This window comes from Pithys albifrons, chromosome 3 (genome assembly GCF_047495875.1).
Source record: "Pithys albifrons albifrons isolate INPA30051 chromosome 3, PitAlb_v1, whole genome shotgun sequence".
In the NCBI taxonomy this organism is placed as follows: domain Eukaryota; kingdom Metazoa; phylum Chordata; class Aves; order Passeriformes; family Thamnophilidae; genus Pithys; species Pithys albifrons.
Genome location: NC_092460.1, coordinates 70,361,657 through 70,382,825, shown reverse-complemented (window position 1 = coordinate 70,382,825; position 21,169 = coordinate 70,361,657).

Genomic DNA, 21,169 nt, shown 5'->3' with positions numbered 1-21,169 from the left:
GGGATGTATTGGATGGTCTGAAAGGAGTTCAGAACCATAGGACTCTTGTGAGTCTGAAAGCAGCTGGTTGTAAGCCCAGCAATGTTTTGTTCTCACTGAATGATGACAAGTTTGAGCATAGCATGACGCAATCTAATTCATTGTGCTATTTCACAACATAAAGGTACTTTTGTCACTTTTTACATTCTAAATTACAAGGAAGATTGCTTCTTAAAATCTAGTTTGGAAGAGAACAATTGGTAATTAGCTTTCTTCTACCAAATAGTACTCATGTGAAAACAGTACCTATCCAAAGTCTTGTTGATCATATATGGACACAAGCTGTGTGAAGCAGATAGTACATTAATTAGGATGTGAAACCTCTCGTTTGATAATCTGTACAAATGTAAGGTTTCTGGCATCACCAATAGAGATTTTTAATGCTGAGAATTGCTGATAGCTGTCTGCTTCTTCCAAAACCGTCAGGATCCTCCCTGTGTTTCCCTCCCCCTCTACCAAACTATCTAGTAGAGTGAAAGCTTTTCAGTTCCTGTTTTCACATCCTGTGCAGTGCCAGACAGACTGATGGGACTTGATAAGGTCTTTTAATAACAATATTTCCCTTGTGATCTTGAAAGCCCCCACAAATACAGAAATGCCTCTAGTATCTTCAAAATAAAATCTATTTATTCAAAAAGCAATTTTATTACAGTTATGTAATTAAATTGATTATTAAGGACTTTTTTTCAAAAGCCATTTGGCTACAGGGAATTTATAATACTTTCATAAGCAAGCAGTGTAACTACTGGGCTAGGGGCTAATTAGAAGGGGATACTGGAAAAAAGGAATATCCTCTGCCTCTCCTCTTACTCTATGCTTCTGGCAAGGGCATGATTTTCCTGCCATAGTGCTCATAGAGGAGGAAGGATTTCCAGTCTCCAGTTTAAGGCCTGGGTGTATACATATAGCCATTAGATAGCACACAGTAAAAAGAGTCAGCGTGTCATCTTCCTTTCGGCTACTCCCATCTCTCCATCCTGAATTAATTCTGTTTCAGTGTAAGTCCAGTCTGGAGATTAGGGTACATCAGTGAGCTGGGAAAGGTGGGCTGCAGTCCCTCTGCCTGAACTCTGAGCACCCAGAAGAAGTCAGGGACACAAGCTGCACAGGGACTTAAATGCTGCATATTGTGAAGCAGAATATGACTGCCACCCCATCTGCGGGATTCTGGGGATCCTGTAGTGCCTCAGAGAATGAAGAGACTAAAACTTTTTTACGAAAACCTGCAAGTTGTTTTCCATCTTATTTTCTCTCCCCTCTCCATTTGGGAGAGAGTTTAGGACCTTTTGAAGAAGAGGCAGGCAACTCAGGAAGGGTACAAGGATGTTGTTAGGTCACAAAGAGAGAAAATTAGAAAAGCAAAAGCTCCGCTAGAACTCAATCTGGCGACTGTTGTGAAAGATAATAAAAAGTGTTTTTATAAATATATTAAAGCAAAATGAGGGCCAAGAAAAATCTCCATCCTTTTTTGAATGGGAGGGGAACAGTGACCAAGGGTGAGGAAAAGCCTTCTTTGCTTCAGTATTCAACAGAAAGACCCATTATCCTCAGGGCAATCAGTCCCCCTGACCTGATAGACAGGGATGGGGAGCAGAGTAGACCCCCTGCAATCCAGGAGGAAGTAATTAGGGTCCTGCTGTGCCGCTTAGATACTGATAAGTATATGGGACAAGATGGGATTCATCCAAGGGTGCTGAGGGAGGTGTCCGAAGAGCTTGCCAAGCCACTTTCCATCATTTATTATCAGTTTTGGCTAACTATGGAGGTCCCAGATGACTGGAGGATGGCCAGTTTGACATCCATCTGCAGGAAGGGTCAGAAGGAGGATCTGGGGAATTACAGGCCTATCAGCATGACCTTAGTGCCATGGAAGGTTGTGGAACAGATCATCTTGAGTGCCATCACACAGCACATATAGGATAACCAGAGGATCAGGCCCAGCCAGGATGGTTTCACGAAAGGCAGGTTCTGCTTGAACAACCTGATCTGTTCTGACCAGCTGACCTGCATAGCAGATGAGGAAAAAGCTGTGGATGTCATCTACCTGGACTTCAGCCTTTGATCCTGTTTGCCACAGCATTCTCCTGAAGAGGCTGACAGCTCAGGGTCTGGACATTTGCAGTCTTCATGGAGCTAAAAACTGGCTTGATGTCCAGGCTTGGAGAGTGGTGGCGAATGGTGCTGCATCCAGTTGATGGGAGGATTGAGTGCACCCTCAGTAAGTTTGCAGATGACACTAAGTTGGGTAGGAGTATTCATCTGCTGGAGTGTAGGAAGGCTCTGCAGAGGGAACTGGACAGGCTGGATCAATGGACTAAGGCCAATTGTATGAGATTTACCAAGGTCAAGTGCTGGGTCCTGCACTTGGTCACAACAGCTCCATGCAGTGCTGCAGACTGGTGGAAGAGTGGCTGGAAAGGTGGCCAATGGAAAAAGAGCTGGAGGTGCCAGTGAACAACCAGCTGAACATGAGCTAGCAGTGTGCCCAGGTGGCCAAGAAGGCTAGTGGCATGCTGGCCTGTATCAAGAGTGTCTCAGTTTAAAAAGAAACCATGATGTCTGTCAAGGAAAGTGAGGAATCCTTCTGGTCTAGGAAGATGACCTCCCTTTCCTCAAGCCACCATAACCTTTGAAATTAAAGAGACAGAAGATGTAGAAAAGAGGATAACAATTCTTTACTCCAAATACATATATGCATAACCCAAACCAGAAAATAATGAACAGGAACACTGTAACCAAAATCATCAAACAAATCAAGCCCTGGTTTTGCCTTTCAGAGCAGTTATATTTACAAACAGAAGGAGGTGATGCTGTGCCTCAGGAGGCAGGGGCTGCGGTGTCTCACTCACGGCCACCCCAGGGTGCTGTCTGGCTCCGATGAGGCAAAGGCAAGGGTAGGAATAGGTGCTATTTTCAGAGCTCACGTGGGAATGGCTGCCACAGAGACAGGCTGAAACCTTTCCTGGGGACCTTCTCATTGTCTTTTGTCTGAAAGTGTTGAGGGTATTAGAAACTCCTTGGTAGTTGGTGCTGGCCCTTCAGTGAGTCCATAGCAAATCCAGGCAGTGGTGGCTGTCATCTCTGGAGAACCTCTCCTCTTCCTCTCATAAGGAAATTGTAACTGCAGCGACGTCTCCCCTCAGTCTTCTCCAGTATGAACAGACCAAGTGACCTCAGCTGCTCATCACATGGGTTCCCCACAAGGCCCATCTCATCTTGGTTTCTTTCCTTTGGACACTCTCCCATAGCTTAATATCTGTCTTACACTGCGGTGCCCAAAACTGCACACGATATTCAAGGTGAGACCACACCAGTGCAGAGCAGAGTGGGACAGTTCCTTCGCTCAGCTGGCTGGTGATGCTGTGCCTGATGCCTCCCAGGACATGGTTGGCCCTCCTGGCTGCTAGAGCACTGCTGACTCATATTCAACTTGCTGTCAACTAGGACCCCCAGGTCCCTATCCACAGCACTGCTTTCCAGCATCTCATTCCCCAGTCTGTTTGTACATCTGGAGTTGTCCCATCCCAGGTGCAGAATTCAGCACTTTCCCTTGTTGAACTTCATATGGTTGGTGATCGCCCAGTTGTCTAATTTGCTGAGATCTCTCTGCAGGGCCTCCCTGCCTTTGAGGGAGTCAACAGTTCCTTCCAGATTTGTGTCATCTGCAAACTTGCTCAGTATCCTTTCCAGTCCTGTGTTCAAGTCATTAATGAAGATGTGGCAGAGCACAGGGCCTAAGAGGAGCCCTGTGGAACCCCACTGGTGACAGGTCACCAAGCTGATGTTATCCCATTCATTATTATCCTATGTGCTTACCTGTGAGCTGATTGCTCACCTACTGCATGGTATGTTTATCCAATTGTGCTGGACCTTTTGTTCAGAAGCATCCTCTGAGAGACAGTATTGAAAGCTTTGATGAAATTCGAATCATCTGGCTTCCCTTAATCAGATAAATGAGTTACCTTTACATGAAAACAATCAGGTTTGATAAGCAGGACTTTCCTCTCATGAAGCTGTGCTGGCTGTGACCACTGACTTCATTGTCTTTCAGGGGCTTTGCAGTACTTCCCTGAATAATCTTCTCCATGACTTTATCAGGCACTGAAGGGAGACTGACAGGCATATAGTTTCTGGGGTAATCTTGAAAACTGGGACAATGTTCATCAGCTTCCAATCAGCTGGTACCTCTCTGGATTCCCAAGACCACTCAAAAATCATTAAGAGAGGTTTTGAGATGACATCAGCCAGCTCTTTGAGGATTCTTGGATGAATCCCATCAGGCCTCATAGATTTCTAGGGATCCAGCTGGAGCAGCAGATTCCACAAGATTTCAAGGCCAACTGGGAGCTGATCATTCTTGTGTCATGGTCATCCAGCTCAGGGCACTGAGACCTCCTTGGTCCTTCATCTGTGTTTAAGGCAGAGGCAAAGAAAGCATTAAACACCTCTGCCTTTCTCTGTCCCTTTTTGTGAGATGACCATCCTCATCTTGTAATGAGCCAATGATACTTCTATATTGTCTATTGTCATTAATGTATTTGAAAAAACTCTTTGTATTGCCCCCCACATTTCTGTCCATCTTCAACTCCAGCTGAGCTTTGGCCACACAATTTTAATCCCTGCAGTGCCAAAAAGCATCTCTGAATTCTGCCCATGTCACTTGACCTTGTTTCCCCTAGGCATACACCTTCCTTTTTTGCTTTATGTCCAAGAGGAGATCCCTCCTCAGCCAATCTGACCTGCTGCCCTGCCTGCTTGACTTCCAGCATTTGGGAATTGCCCACTGCTGTGCCCTTAGGAGGTGATGTTCAAAAAGTGAACAGCACTGATGGACCCCAGCACCTGCAAAAATGTTCTCCCAGGGGACCATACTTACTGAAAACCTGAGCAGCCTGAAGTCTGCTTTCCTCATGTCCAGAGTTGAGGTTTTGCTGACACTTTTTCTCCTGTCAACAGAGATTTTAAATTCAATCACTTCATGGTTGCTGTGGCCAAAACAGCCATCAATCTCCACCCATGATATTCACTCTGTTGACTAACAACAGATCAAGAAGGTCATTTTTGCAAGTCATCTCCCTTAGGACCTGTTCCATAATGTTGTCATCCAGGTTTTAGGAATCTTCTGGCCTGGGTTGTAGCAACTGTGTGATGCTCCCAGTTAATTTCTGGCAAGTCAAATTCCCCCTAAGGACAAGGGCAGTTGCCTTGGAAGTGTCCCTTAATTCCTCAGAGAATAATTTGTCAGTGTCATCATCCTGGCTGGGAGGTCTGTAGTAGACTCCCTCAATGACATCCACATTATTTGTTTGCCCCTTGATACTTCCCCAGCGGCTCTCAACTGTGCCATTGCCAACTGTGAGATCCATACAGTCTAACCCTTCTGTTACATACAGTGCCACCCCTCTGCCTCTTCTGCTCTGCCTATTCCTTCTGAAAAGCCTGTAACCATCCAACAGGGCAGTCCAGTTATAGGACTCTTCCCGTCAGGTTCCACTTAGGCCAATGATGTCAGATCTCTGGAGCTGGGCCAATGCTTTGAGCTACTCTTGTTTGTTTGTCATGCTGTGTGCATTGGTGTAGAAACATTTCAGGTGTGGTACATTATAGCCAACACCTCTTGAGGCATATTGAGGGACCCTATGAGTGGTGGTTTTCTCAACTTTTGGCACACCATCCCATCACTCATCACTAGCAAACCTGGTTTTATCCCTTTCCCCCTTCCAAGCTAGTTTAAAGCTCTGTCAACAAGCCCCACTAGCTCCTTAGTTCCTGTGTTAGAACTCTTTTCCCCCTCTGAGATAGATACATCTTGTCAGGTGTCAGTAGAGCCAGTATTGAGTACATCATCTCATGGTCAGCAAAACCCAAATCTTTCCAATTACACCGGCTTCAGAGCCACTCATTGACCTGAGTGATGGATCTGCCTATTCTTATCAATAATAATCCTTGTTACTGGAAGAATTGAGGAAATTACTACCTGTGATCCTGATCCCTCTACCAATTGTCTCAGGGCCTGAAGTCTCTTGATTGTTTACGGACTTCTCTTTGTTATTTTGTTACTGCCAGTTTGAGCAACCAATAGCCTATAGTAATCAAATGGTCTTACTAGACTGGAGAGTCTGCCAGTAATATCCCTATCTGAGGCCCTGGGAGACAGCAGACTTCCCTGTGAATCGGATCTGGTGTGCACATCAGGCCCCCCACTCCACTTAGTAGGGAGGCTCCTATGAAAACTACTCCTCCTGTTAACAGAGGAGGTATTAGTGATAGGTACAGCTGTTGTTGTTTTAGGAGTCCCCACTACCCCCAGAAGGACCCTTGCCAGCCTCATCCGTTGTCTGGCCTTTTAGTTCCAGAGCCTCACATCTGTTGTAGAAGGTGCCAGTCCTACCTGAAGGAGAAGGAACCTTCCTCCGGGTACATGCAGTGACCTGCTTTCAGCCTTCATCTTTAACACATCCTTCACTAATGTCCTTTGACTAATTACCCTGCAGGCTTCTGAGTCCACTAGCTTCTCCACTGCAATGGAGGTTCAATACTTCCAAGAGCCTTGAGATTCTACTGTCTCTGAAAATAATCAGTTCATTCACTTGAACACTACAAAGCCTGTTCACTTCTTCATGTAGCTCCTTCAGGTGATGACATAGCTCTGCAATCATGACACACCTTCTGTGAAATACCTGTTCACCAGCCCCAGACTCACAAAGAGGCAGCAGACACTCCTGAGAACCTGTGACCTGGAGGGCTGCGTCTGCCATCAGCAGGTTTGTCTGGCTGGGGGCCTCTGGCATGGCTACAAGGGGTTGAGCTCTTAAGCATGTCAACACCATAACTAAGGAAGCTTAAAACAGTATACTAATAAAACATGGACTGAAAGGATCTCTCTGCTCTTCCTTGTGAGACACTGAGTCTGTTTTCTGCTCCCGGATGGTCAGAGAGGACCTGCTTACCTTGCCTGCGCAAATGGCTGTGCAAACCACTGTGCTGTGCCCACACAGGTGTGCCACCCCCTGTTTGCTGTACTCTGGTCACTTTTGTTCCTGGAACCATTTAAATGTCCCCCAGTCTCTCCTGGCACTGCTGCCTCCTTGCCTGGTTGACTACCATAGGCTGCTGGGCTGTGCGGCTGCTGCACAAGTTCCTGAACTCAGGAACCCCTCCGTGCAGCTGACTTGCACCCCCTGGACTCCCCTTCACTCATGGCTGCTTAAATCTCAATGAGACATAGAGTATTACCTGTCCACCAGTGCCATCTTTTCTCATTCTCTCCTCAGAACTGCCACCAGCCAGTAAGAGCAATTGAAAAGAGAGTAAAAATGGTTAATGTTAAAAGTTGAACGTCTCATTAAGAGTATGTAAATCTCAAAATAAAAACTTTATACTACTTGTATTTACTTATATAGCTCTGACTTCTTGTCCTTCCGACATTTAAATGCCTCTTTAGTACCCAAAATACCAGTTCCTTTGTTTGGCAGATTTGTTGTCACTTGATGTCCTCTCTGATGTCTTTATTATCTCAAGGATTTCATAAGGGCAACAGATACATACAAGTGTCTCTCTTTATTGAATTGGTTTACTTTACTTGCCATTGGCTGGCACTATCAAGTTTGTGTATAATTTACTGAACATGCAGTTTATGTCTTGGATAATTTCTAAAACACTGGAAGAACTTGAACCAAGGTATTCTCCATTCAAAGTTGTGTTTCCTACATTGTATAAAAAAGTAAATGAACATTCTGAGATGAGTTCTTATTTTGAGCTAGATATGCCATTGAAATTTAAAAGTTTGCAATAAACAGAGGTGTCAGTGTCTTGTGTGCCTTGTGGATATTTAAGATCTTGAATTTGCAGCCCTCAAAACCACCCAAAGACATTGTTAGGCATTGTTTAAGTCTTGGGAGCATATTTATATGCAAGAAAGGTATTGTTAAGCACTGGTGGTAATTTAGTTTCATTTTCTGTTCCTAAGGCAGCACTTGAGAAAATGTTACAAATTAACAGAAAGTTATTGGTTCAGTTAATTTAGCCCTTAATAGTAAGAACATTTGGGAAAGTAATTTGTCATGGCCTTGAGCAATCTGTTTTAAAGCAGTATGATAGCTTGTCTGTGATAACAGGTAGGTAACTTAATCTTTAAAATGTAGTTCTTCATGCAAATAAACCTTGCTGATGGATTTTAAAAGGTGATTTCGAATGGACTCAGGTATTACTTTTTTCTTGGAACACCATGTGTCTCTCATATACCCAACATAAAGCAGGAAATCTTTTTAGAACACCAGATTCATCTTGCAATATAATGGGATGTAGTGAATTCCTACAGTAACTGTAAAATAATATCTAAAAAAAGAACATGTAAGTGCATTTTCGAATAAAACTTGCATACTACCCCACAACAATATAGGAAATACTTGTGAATAATCTCTAGATTTACAGTATCAGGCATGAGGCAAAGGAAGATGGACAATCTCACCCTCTCAACTTTAATTCCTCATGGGTACAACACTAGAGTGGCTGTACTTCTCAGGAGTTATTGTTCAAACCCATTCAGTGGATATGCAGCACTGGTAGGAGATTGAGGAGGTTCTCTGAAGTGTCTCATATTGAGTGTGTGACTCATTTAATTGGCTTCTACCTCCTGCTCCCCCTCATACTTTTCATGGTACTTTTGCACACTTTCTTTCTCACTCCAAGATCCCACATGCTGGATATGACAGATCATGCATGAATGGTCAGTCTTAAAAACTGTCAGATGAGTGTACCTCATTCCTGGACTTAGAGAGTGGAAAAGAGCACAGGAGGTGGTGAATTGCATAGGAAAAAAGAAGTAAATAATGAAAGTAATAAATCCCATCTTGAAGATCAGTCCCCACCTACAGCATCCTCTGCATCTCTTTCTCCCCATATGACTCAAGGTGGCAGCTGTGGGCCTCCATTCTGTGACCAGCGTGTGGAAACTCAGATCACAGTTCTGCAGGATCCTCCAGGCTGATATGAAGTCACTAGATCTAGTACAGCAGTGCTGTCTGTGAGTTGCTCAGTGTGTATGTGGGTGTAATTACATGGCTGAAAATGTCAGACAAGTTTCTGCACACAAATTCCTACAAAAGAGGGTTAACTGTAACTCCTCATGACAATGTGTTATGGCTGAAAGGCACCAGCAGTACTTCTTGGGAGATGTGAACCAATGTTTTATTTTTGCCTTTTATAAAAGAGCAAACCAAAGCTCCTAACAATTGTTATGATGCCTGTTCTCCAGCCAGTGTCCTTTTTAAAGGAGGTATTTTACCACAAGCTTTTAGCAAGTAGCTGACAGATAACATAGGATAACTATGCAGGAAAGAAATAAAATCGTATATTGGTGTAATTGTATTGGTGAACAAGACTTACTTTACAAAAACTTTTATGACCCATGGTAGTCCAAGCTAAATTTGCTCTGTCTTGGCTTCAGCTAGTAACAGGGATGTGCACAATCATCCATTATCATTAGTCACTTTTGGAAAAAAAATAACATAAGGAATATCTCTTTAGAACTGGCACTGTGATCATGGACATGAATGTAGCCTCCCTGCTTGTTTCTTTTGGCAATATATGATCAGGAAATAAAAGAACACATTGCCCATTATTTACAACCATTCATCTTGAAATCAGCAAGGGTGACTGTAAGGGAAGACTTTTGTTTATGTGCAGAACCATGTTCAGTATGCTACTCATTCTTTTTGTTTACAACCATAAACCACCACAGTCCACTGGAGCAACATGTCTCCATAATGACCTTGAACTACCTTCTTGTTTGCAGTGCCTGTGGGAACGCTGAAGTGGCCCTCACACTGAGCCTGCCTCTGACCCACTTTTCACAGAGAACCTTTCCCTTCTTATCTTCTTCCATTTCAGGACTGAAAAAAATTGCAGTGTTGTTCAGTACAGTTTGCTCTGAAGTATATTTATGTTTGCAGAAATTGGAATCCCCTGTCACATTCTCTCCATCTTGTGTCTTGTGCAGAGGTAGGAGTCAGCATCAGCATCTGCTCTGGGCTAAGTTCATAGTAAGGGGTGCCTGAGAGTCCTCTTTAAACCCTGATATTCATAAGGTGGCCAAGAATCATTGAAATCACTGTTTTTTCTCTTTGGCTTTGTTTTGAGGCATATAATCTGTCTAAAGTTATGAGACCTAATTGTGGCTTTGATCACATCACAGTTTCAATATAGTGGTTAATGCCTGTATATAAATGAATACATTTTTATTAAGAATAAATTCAAATACACACTATGTATTCTTATCAATGTACTCAGTTGAGGGTGTGATCTATTCTAACAGGGACTCATTTCCAAAACACCTGTGGTACCTTGATGGCTGATAGCATCTGAGTGCTTGGGTTTTGAAAAATGGAGAACTGAGGAAAATTAATATATTCGGAATAATCAAAAAAATTATTTCAAAACCAGCTTATACTTTGAAGTTTAACTGTATCTGGAAAAAGTTGACAAGTCTAAATCCTGAGACCAGTTTTAAAGTGGAGGAAAAGAATGTTTTGAAAAATGATTATGTAACAAATGAAGCAGAGAAGCATCTTTTGATCTAGTAGGAAAAAACCACCCATAATGTTGCAATGAGAAGCTTCCACAAGTCATTACCTTTGTCACCACCTGCAGTAACATTAAGTAACGCAGAAATGTTTGGAAGCATGGATGCATATGTAATAGAGACTTGCCCTCTCTGCCTCTCTCTTTATTTCTATTCTCATTTCAATGTTGTGAAGATGTAATTATTTATTTCAAATACTGAAACAAGAAAACTATTTTATCTTTGTGTTTGCACTTGATTACAAATTCCAGCTGAAGATTTTCATATGAATAGAGCACCTGAGGGGTGTCCTGTCCCTATGGAATCTCCAGTAAAGCTAAAAAGCTCATGTTCACTTGCTCAGTTCTTCTTCCCACAGTCAGAGCATTTGCTTGTTACTTCTCCTTTACCCAGTGATTATTTTCATGAAGCTTGTATGTCTAGCATTATTTCTGAAACTTCTCTGTAAGTCTGGCTGAAACTTGAAGTCCCTGGGGAGACAGACAGCTACAGTGACAGATAGTCTGTCTGCATTAACTTCATTTCCTTGAGACACCCTGTTAGAAACAGACCTGCTGAAATAGCATTACGGTGCCCAGTCCCTGAAGAAGGAAAAATGGGAGATCCTGTGCATTGGCTCTGCCATGTGTGCCTTTAAGTGTGGGGGATTGTAGTCAGCTTTGGTAATAGTTATGAGCGCATGTTATAGTCAATTTCAGCAGGTACTTAGCAGCCAGTAAAGCCTCATTTATGGCTGATCTAATTGATAAGAGACTGAACAGCGTCACATTGCTAGGTATTGCTGAAGTTAAAATTGGATCATTCTGGTTAATGACACTTTGGAGTCTTCTGCTTGGTTCAAAAACCTTTAAAAATGCAGGTCAGAATGGACATCCTTCCATCCATTATTTATTGAGGTAAACTTGTCCCATCATCAGTTCCTCCTTTCATGGGATAGTTTTTGTTGTTGTTAAGACTTTGCAGATCTACAACAAATTTAAAATACAGTTCTGAGGCTGCCTAGATCATGATGTTATCCAAGGAATTTTTTTATTTGCTCAGGATATACTCATCTCTATTATTCAGGTCAGGGACTAACCAGGATGAAGAGATTTATAAAGCAGCAAATTTTGATGTAAGAATGTCAGATCTGCAATCAACTCATTTTCTGCAAGCTTATTATTGAACTATTGTACTTGAGGAAATAGAAAACAAACCAGTCCAAAGTTTTATAGGCATTAGTAACTAAGATACTTTTAATAGGAAGCTTACATTCCAAACAGTGGAAATAAAATGCCATTCTAATCTGTGGATGGACTTTTGCTCTTTTGCTACTAGAACTAATCAGTTTTTATCAGACAAAGCCTTTATTATTTGGTAACTCCCTGTGCCCTCACAGATGACCGTGTTTATTTTCCAGCAGCCATCTGACTGCTAGAAGCTTGAAAAACACCACATGGTGAGGTAAAATAACTGCTATGCTTTAACCATCCAAGTCTGCTTTTCTCTTCCTGTTAACTCCTGGATTTTTTGGCTACAGAGGACATCTGCTTTTAATGAACACAAATAAGTCAATAAAATTCATATGTGTGTTCTTATGAGGTTTCCTTCCCTTTCTAAAGGGAAATATGATTAGCATTTTGAGCTCCAAATATCTTCTTGGAGTTTAAATATAGTTCCCTGGGTTTTTTTGACATCACTACAATAATAATGATCCTACACATTAGGAGAAGCTGCAAGGAGATAAAAATTTGTGTACCTTCTGAGGTTATTCTTGGGCTCACATAAATCCATTAATGTATTTCTCCCTGGATATCCTAGAGCTGATTTCTGTATTTATGCTTGTATCCAGTAGGCCAGTGCAACTCTTTAAGTAAGTGAGTCTATTTTAAGTACTAGTTCCTTTTTTTGTGGCAATTTAAATGCAGAGGGTAATTTTCTTAACTTGCAGAACTACATTTTGAGAGTCAGTTGTTTTCTTATATTGGAGCAAATTTGTTTCTTTCATCTTTGGCCATTGCTAGCTATTTCATCTTGAACAGTCTGTGCTCGCACATTTTCTTCTATACTTTTGTGGCTTATGAGTTTTGTGATGTGACCTGTGGCTTGCAACCAGCGAAACATCAAAGTATATCCTCAGGTAGTATGTATGAATATTTTTACTGAGTATATCGGGTCATCTGTGCTCTTTATTCTTTTTTTTTTTTTTTTCAGTTAGTGCAGGCAGCAGGATTATTTAATCTTTGCATTACTACGTATCTTTTGGATGGGAAACTAGGAATATAGATCCAGTACTCACCCTATTTTCAAACCTTGCCTATTCACATCTGGTGTTGAATTTCCAGCAGTCATCTACTTCTCTCAAATTTTTCCTGAACCCTACCATAACTGTGGAGAAATAGTTCAGTTCGTTTTGAAGGAAATAGTATTTCATGTTAGGCAAAAAATGATATATGGTATGTTTGGCAAAGCTCATGCAACAGCTAACATCACCTAAGCCACTGCTTGTGAGACATTCATTCCCATTCAGAGTTTTTTATTTAGATAAAAAACATATCAAAATTTTATTTTAGTGAGACTTGATTTTCAATTTCATTTGGACTGGCAGTACATGGCAGATGTTAGAGAGCAAGTATATTTTCATGTAAACTTATGCTCCAGATTGTTAGTTTATCATATCGAATCTTAAGAAATGACCAAGGTATTAATTTTGGAAGGGCAGAAAACACCTCTTTTTGCAGAGAAAACTGAGTATTTCCCATTGTATGTCTTAGGTTTTGATTGCTTGTGAACATTTCACATTTCACAGTTTATCCTCACATCCACCCAAGCGCACCACATAACACAGCAAATTAAAAAAGATTTTTTAAAAGTAAAAATCACCCCACAGTGCAAAGAGGAGGAAAAAAGCAAAAGAGGATAAAAAGCTAGTTTTGTCCCTCTCCCTGTTATAAAAAGTAATTAAAAATGTTTGGAAATCTAGAGCAATATTTTGATTAACAATATTTCCTTGTTTCAAATTTGTATGGCAAGGCCTCCTAGATTAAAAAAAAGTATATATCTTGCATCCAAAAATCATTTAAATTTAGAAGTATGGACAATATTTATGTCAGCACTAGTTTTTGTCACGGCAATATAGCATCTGGCATGTGGGATCAGCAGCACAAAGTCAGCTGTTGTATGAAGTAGTAGCCTTGGCTTTTGTTTGTGATTTGTACCTGTTTTTCCATTCATCTGCAAATGAACAAAAACAATTCAGGGGAAAACCCTGTTCCTAAGCTTCTCTTTGAACGTGGAAGGTAGTGAACGTATAATTCCTTATGTGGGTTTTATTAACACAGAGACTTTCAGCAGGTTTTCTAAGGCATGAAGGGCTATAGAATCATTCCGCCCATGTGTCTGAGTATCTCTATTCCATGAGAAAAAAATTTTGCTCTACCGTCCAATGTCAATAACATATTCTCAGAGGAACAGACATTTTGTTATGAAGTTACTAAAATATAGCTCATACTGCAGCTGGATAAGGAAAATCTTCCCTGGGAGAAAACCTGCAAGTTGCCTGCTCTGTTTGGCCTGTTGCTGGCCAGTCACCAGGTGAATGCTGCTCAGCAACTCAGCCCAGCACAGCTGGGAACCAGTCCCAGCACTGGGCTTGGGGGATGTGGATAGTGAGGGGTTGTGGGGGGAGATGGGTGCCACTGTGGCAGGCAAAAGGGACTCATCACAAAAAGAGAAGCTGGAGCTACTATAGAAAGGAGAAATACAGCATTTTAATGTTAATAAGATTAAACCTCTCAAGAATTCCATTGTTGAAAGAACTCAATACTCTGTAACTTAAAAGTGGTATATCAAATTCAAGCCATGGTGATGTTTTATAGTAAGTTATCCACTATGGTTGAATACAGCCTCCTGTGCATCTGTGCCCTGAATTCTGATCTAAAGATTTGCCAGACTTTATGGACACACAGTTCTTCTTTTAAGGAGTTTGTGTTTGTCCTGGGATCAGTACACTCATGCCAAAATGAGTGCACTGTGTGGTAGTAAATTGTTGCTCTAAACCACTTAATTCACAATGATATTTATATGCTATATTAGCACTGAAAACGTAAATATCCCTTTTCCTCTATGGCAAAAAAGAATATATGACTGAATGGCTGATCATTGCTTGTGGTGAAATGATTGTTGTAGCACTGGATTGTGTGGTTTCATTTTTTGAAGTCCTTTTCCTTTAGATTTGATAGTTCTCCAGCTAACCTTCAGAAGAGTTATGAAAAGCCAGGAAAGTCCTTTTGGAATCCTGCAAGGTTTAAGTCAGGCTGAAGGATCTACCTTTCTCTCAAGCAACAGGTTATTTTTCAGGTAAAGACACTTTCAGGGACAACTACTCCTGGGAAAGTGAAAAAAACCACATCAAAAGATGAAGTGAAAAAACCTGAACACTCTTTACTGGATAAATGCCCTCAATTCTTCACAGTGAAGTCATAAAGTAAGTACCGCAAAGGAATTGTTTTAGTGACAAACTTGCTCCTGGGCAGTCAGAGGACAAAGTGCTTTGTTTTGTGCCAGGTGCCATGGGACCGTTCAGTGGTGTTTTGGAACTTTTCCAACATTTTGAGATGAAAAGATTAGAAAATAATTGATCTTTTAGTTTTTCTTAAATGTGGTTGGATTTGCCCTGCTCCTCATTTTTTCCTTTCAAGCTTTAGCTGGAAAGTAATATCATAGTCAAGTTGCTAAGCTTATTTATTGATATCTATGCACAGATTTACACAATATTTATGAATATGGGTTCTATGACTGTTTTAATTTCACAGACTAAAAGTTTGAGAAACAGAGATGGATAATGACAGACTTTCTAAATAACCTCAGGTAAACAGGAAAATTGAAAGTATACTCATTTACTGCCTTTTTCCTTGCCATTTTCCCCTGAGACTTGAGTAATAGTTGTTTCTACTTTGATGTGGGAAATGTAACTCCTAAAGGGCTTTTAAAACCATGAAGACATGGTTTCTTCATGGAAAAAGTTGCCAGTTCTTTCCTTGGAGGTTAATAAAGTGATCTAGTTAATTTTACATCTATTAAGAGGTGAAGGTTTCAGAAAATGAAGCCTGATTACAGAACAAATCCTAGTACTATCTCCTTCCTGTGTAGATTTTGCTGTGGTGTCTGTTCTGGAGTGAAATGAATATTTAACTAAATTAAATGAGCTTTGCAAAGAAGTGAAAACAACAGGCCTCCTCTTTAATTCGAGGTAAACATTATTTCTGAAAGACTTGGTTTCCTTTTAAATATCTACTAACCAAACGTTAATTTCCCAAATTCAAAACTAATATTTGCTAACAGCAAAATTATCATCAATTAGTACTAAATTTCCAAGAACACAAGGAGGCATTTAATGCCTGATGAAATACAGTGACATAAATGAAAATCATTTTACTTTAGAGGGGCAGAACCAGCAGCAGGATCATTTCTGTGATTCTCAGTTCTTAACTATTTGTTTACTCCATATACTGCAAGGAAAGTTGTTTATGCAAGCAGGCAGGCAGATTCACATGGGAACCCCACAAGTAACAATTATTTGTAAGGTGTGTTTTCCAGCAAAGTATTCGGGCACAATTTATCAGTAGTAAAAAATGGAGTGTCCACTATTTTCCATGATTGTTTCAATATTTACTCATCCTACCCATAGTAACCACTACTTTTTTCCATTTTGATTTGATATAGCTTCTTTTTGAGTAATTGACTTTGGTTATGTCTTTGACATGTATATTTTACAGATCGGCATGGTAGATGAAGACCTGCCAGGATGCTAAGAATTTACCATGACCCTGATGAAAATCCTTGTCAAAATCCATTATTATGCTTTTCTGCTTCATGATTCCAACATATGTCTGACTAAGCCATCTCTGGTTAGGAAATTTAGTTTCAAGGCTGAGTATATTTGAGTAGGAACAAAAAGTCCTTCTGCATGTAATAAACAAAAAAGTTATTTTTGTTTTATGATTAATTCAAAATTGATCTAGCTTTGCTCCAAGTAAAAACATTCTTTCTGAAAAAGAGTGGAACATGCAATCATGAGAAACTCTTTTGATTCTGAAATTGTGTGTTTATCCTGGATATGTCTAACATGCATATAATTTGATTCAAGCTTAGTGCAAGCCAGAATTAAAATAGAAAATTGCTTGCTTATAGGAAGAAGTGTAATCTGGGGCTTTACACTTTGTATTGTTTGTGTAATTGGAAAAAAGGCTATGGTTGATGTCACTAGTTTAATCTCCAACATACTTGGTAACCTACTGACATTTTAGTCCCAAAGATTGTAGGGCACATTTTAGCTAATCCATGACCAAAAAAATAATGAATTTGTGTATACTGTTATCATAACACTGGAACTGAAAATGAAAGCACAGTTTCTTAATTATTTAGTTTATTTGATTTCTTGTTTGAAAAAGTTGTTTTTTTGCTTGTTTGTTTGTTTCAAAGGTAATGTGTGGATCATGTTTTATATTTATACAACAGCAGTTCAATATTCGGATTCTCAGAGAAAACTCTGCTTTTTTCATTTTTAGATCTGGTCTAGTGATAATTTCCCAGTTATCACAATACACACTTCAGACTTTGCCTATTAATCAAATTTAGTCTGAGTGATATGTATGGCCAAACTTCGTGAACGAAGATTTGGGAGGGGCTGTCCCCATGTGGGTGTGCCCTTCCAGCCTGCGCAGTGGATTTTTAGGTGAGGCTCAGTGTGCACAGAACTGGCCCCACCGTTTAAGTCCTGAGGTTCATCTACCACGGCCGAGACCTTGGACAGTGCCAGTGAAGTCCTCAGGACTAGAACCTACAGCACCCGGCATTTCCCAGGAGGTCTCCCATCCAAGTACTAATCCGAGGCTGACCCTGCTGAGCTTCCGAGATCTGATGGGATCAGATGAATCTGAGTGATATAATTCACTGATTATAAACAATGATTTAAATTAGAGATCAGAAAAACTTCAATTGTGCATTTTTAATAGCTTTTTCTCATATATACATTTCAGTTAAGGTTCTGTGTAATGGCATTCCCAATGGAACTCTTTTGAATCCTGACTTTCAGTTAAATTTAACCTTTGCACTTGAATATTCACCTTGACTTACAAAAGAGAAAATATCTTTTAGTTGAGCAACTTATACAGTGTTACAATTATTTGTAATTTTTTGCAAAAACTTGCTTTTTAAGTGTTTTCAATATAGGAAAATGTAAACAATATATTTTGTTATTGCTTAATAACTAATTTATATTGTGGAAGCTGTGGCAAGTTGCATTTTATTGGAAATTAGGATCCACTTACACACAAACCAGATTCCTTTCTGTTGAATTAGAATCCTTCTTCAATTCTTTAAAAAAACCAATAAAATATCAATAAATTACTCTGTCATATGGAGAAATACTGTCTGTACTTAATGGTTGAACTAAATCAGGAGATGACCAAGTCTTTCAAAGTTTTGGAATTAATAGGTCCTCTCCATCTCGCTTTTATTTCTCAGCTGGAAGAAGAAGACAAGATTTATCACTTTCCTGACTTTTCATTTTTCATCTGAGTAACTGATTCATGGGCAAAAAGACAATGTCCTGAAAAAAAATGATTTAACTTTTTAGTCACTTTCTGTTCTAGATAATTAGCCAATATATTCCATCTTTTTAAAATTCCTATAAACTTGTACTACTTCAATGATTAAGATTTGTTATGGTTAGTATGAGTGATGGGAGGAGCATAACACTGTTTTCATCTTCTGTCTTTAGGCATATAGTTTATGTATTTGGAATAGTGGCAAGAGCTTTCTTAATCTACCTCTTCAAAAGCTGCTATACAATTTCAAACTTTGGCATTTCTTTCTGTGGAGTTTTTGTTTTGTTTTGTTTTGGTTTTTTTCCATGTCTCAGCAGTGTTCTCAGCAGATTGAATTCACCCACCACCTAATATATGAAAACATTGATAAGTTCTGCTCCTTCGAAATGTCACTGTGTCAGTGAGATAAACTGAATTACTGGGGAGTCAGACAAGCACCAGAGCACCAGAAAAATAAAGGGTAGAGGTACAGAGTCAAAGGAGGCTTGCATTTCAAAAAATGTCATTCTTTGAGCCCTGAAATCAAGCTGCAGCAAGGGACATGTGCTCTAGAATGTGGATATGTGCCTCATCAGCACCCACAGATGGAGAAAGAAATTAGTTACAGAGGGAAACCTGTGCTTGTCTGACAGAATATGTTACTTCCTCTCAGTTCTTTCCCTTCTACCTTATGCAGTCAAACTTAATCCAGAAGTAAAGCTAAAACACGTTAGAACACAGGAGCTAGTCTGCAGGTGTGGCCACATGTCTCTTTGGATATCTGGGTGTTTGTGAAAGAGAATTCAGTCCCAAGTATCTACAGCTTTAAAGCTCAGACACAAAGCAGTTGAGTTCACTAAGGCTGAACTTGGCAGAATCAGAGGAAACACTTCACGGCAGACTTCTTTTTGAATGAGCACATGTTTGACTGTATGTAAAAAGTACAGACAAGGCAAGGATGTAATTGTCAGGGCTCCGAAAAGTGAGATTGCACAAAGGAGCACTTCAAAGGCAGCGCAAGAAAATCGAAATGTATGTGTACACAACTTGACTTCTTGCCACAACAGCATCTGCAGCATCTCTGTAAATAACTTTCTGAGTACAGACCTTGGCATTCTTTTGTGTTATTTATTATTCAATATACAGTTCATGAACGACTGAGGAGAATGAATTTATTACTCCATCAGAGACACTTGACTGAACATAAAGTAGGAAGACTGTATAGTTCAACATGTTTGTCATAGATAATTATCAGAGCTACATTAACAATTCCACTGAATTTCTGACAAAAGTGCTCTTTACGATTGGGCAATAATACATTACATACCAGAGAAATTAGCAGTTGGTGGATGGCTGAAGGTATATGCTGATTGCAGCATAAATTGCAGTAGCTCTATATGAAGAGAATGAACTCTTTCTGAAGAAATGTTTACATTTGTTTACAATTATGAACACTTGAAGTTTCAAATAAAACATTTTGATAAACAAAAGATTGCTCATTAGACTAAAATGCTTGAACATCTGCAGTGTGTGTGCCAATGGAGTGTTAATCTGCTCCATTGTACATGAGATTTTTAAATTTTTATAACTTTTTCTCTGAGTTTCTCAAGACTTCTCTTTTTGCCTCCTTGGAACACTCAACATGGGGCAGAGGTGTGGAGAGCCTGAGAAGGAAGCTTCTGCAGAGAAATCGACGGGTTGTTCCTGAAACAAGTTCTCCAGCTGAGGCTCCACCAGTTAGGTTTTCTGTGTGTGTGCTTTAGGACAAAGCTGAGTAAGACACTCCAGCATACAGTGAATGTTTCAGGGTTTCTTCTGCCCCAGTTTCTCTCCCCTCTGTACACACTGTGGAATGACCCTGCACCTGGGTTGGGGCAATCCCAAGCACAAGCACAGGCTGGGAGAAGAATGGATTTAGTGCAGCCCTGGAGAGAAAGACTTAGGGATGTTGTGGATAAGAAGCTCAAAATGACCCATTAATGTGCACTGGTATCCCAGAAAGCCTGGGCTGCATCAAAAGAAGTGTAACTAGCAGATTAAGGGAGATTGTTCTCACTCTCTCTTCTTGTGAGACACCAACTGGAGTGCTGTGTTCAGCCCTGGGGCCCCCAACATAAGAAAGATGTGGACCTCTCGGAATGAATCACATAAATGGGGGCTTAGAAGTCTGGAGAGGAACTTTCCACCACTCAATGTAGTGATAGGACAAGGGCAAATGAATTCAAGCTGAAGGAGGGTAGGTTGAGATATTAGGAAGTTCTTTCCTATAAGGGTGGTGAAGCACCGAAACAGGTTTCCCACAGAGGTTGTAGACTCCCCATCCCTGGAGATGTTCAAGGAGGGGTTGGATGGGCTCTGAGTAACCTGTTCTGGTGGAAGGTGTCCCTGCTGATGGTGGGGGGGTTGGAAATAGGTGATCTGTAAAGTCACTTCTGAGCCAAACCGTTTTATGATTCTATGATTCTATGGAGGATAATTCTGACCTGGAGCTGGAGCTGTGAGGCTGGGAATGAAGAATGAGAGTGGGAATCGGGAAGAAGGGAAGGCATGGGAAGTGAGATGCAATATGAGAAAGCTGGGGTTGTAAAGCCATTTGTGATGGAAAATACAGAGATGAGCAGAAAATGAAGGTGACTTCAGCTGTAGCAGTACTAGGGAAAAGTAGGAGCTAAAAACCAAGCTCTTGCCCATCCGCAGTCTGAAAGCTTGCTTCACCCACATTTCTAATACTAAACTGGGGTGGGAAAATCAGCTAAATTGCTTGCCAGCACAGTATTTTAACATGTTATTGATCATAGGTAAAATAATACTTTTGTTCAGTATCTTTGTATCAGCATAAACAACTTGTTCCTTTTCAGGGGAAAAGAGAGAGAATGAACTTCAATGACATAAGCTCTAGGAAAAGAGGAGAATAGTAACAGAGTTCTATCACATTTGCAATTGAAAATGTTATCAAGGGTGGAAAAACATGTAAATTAAA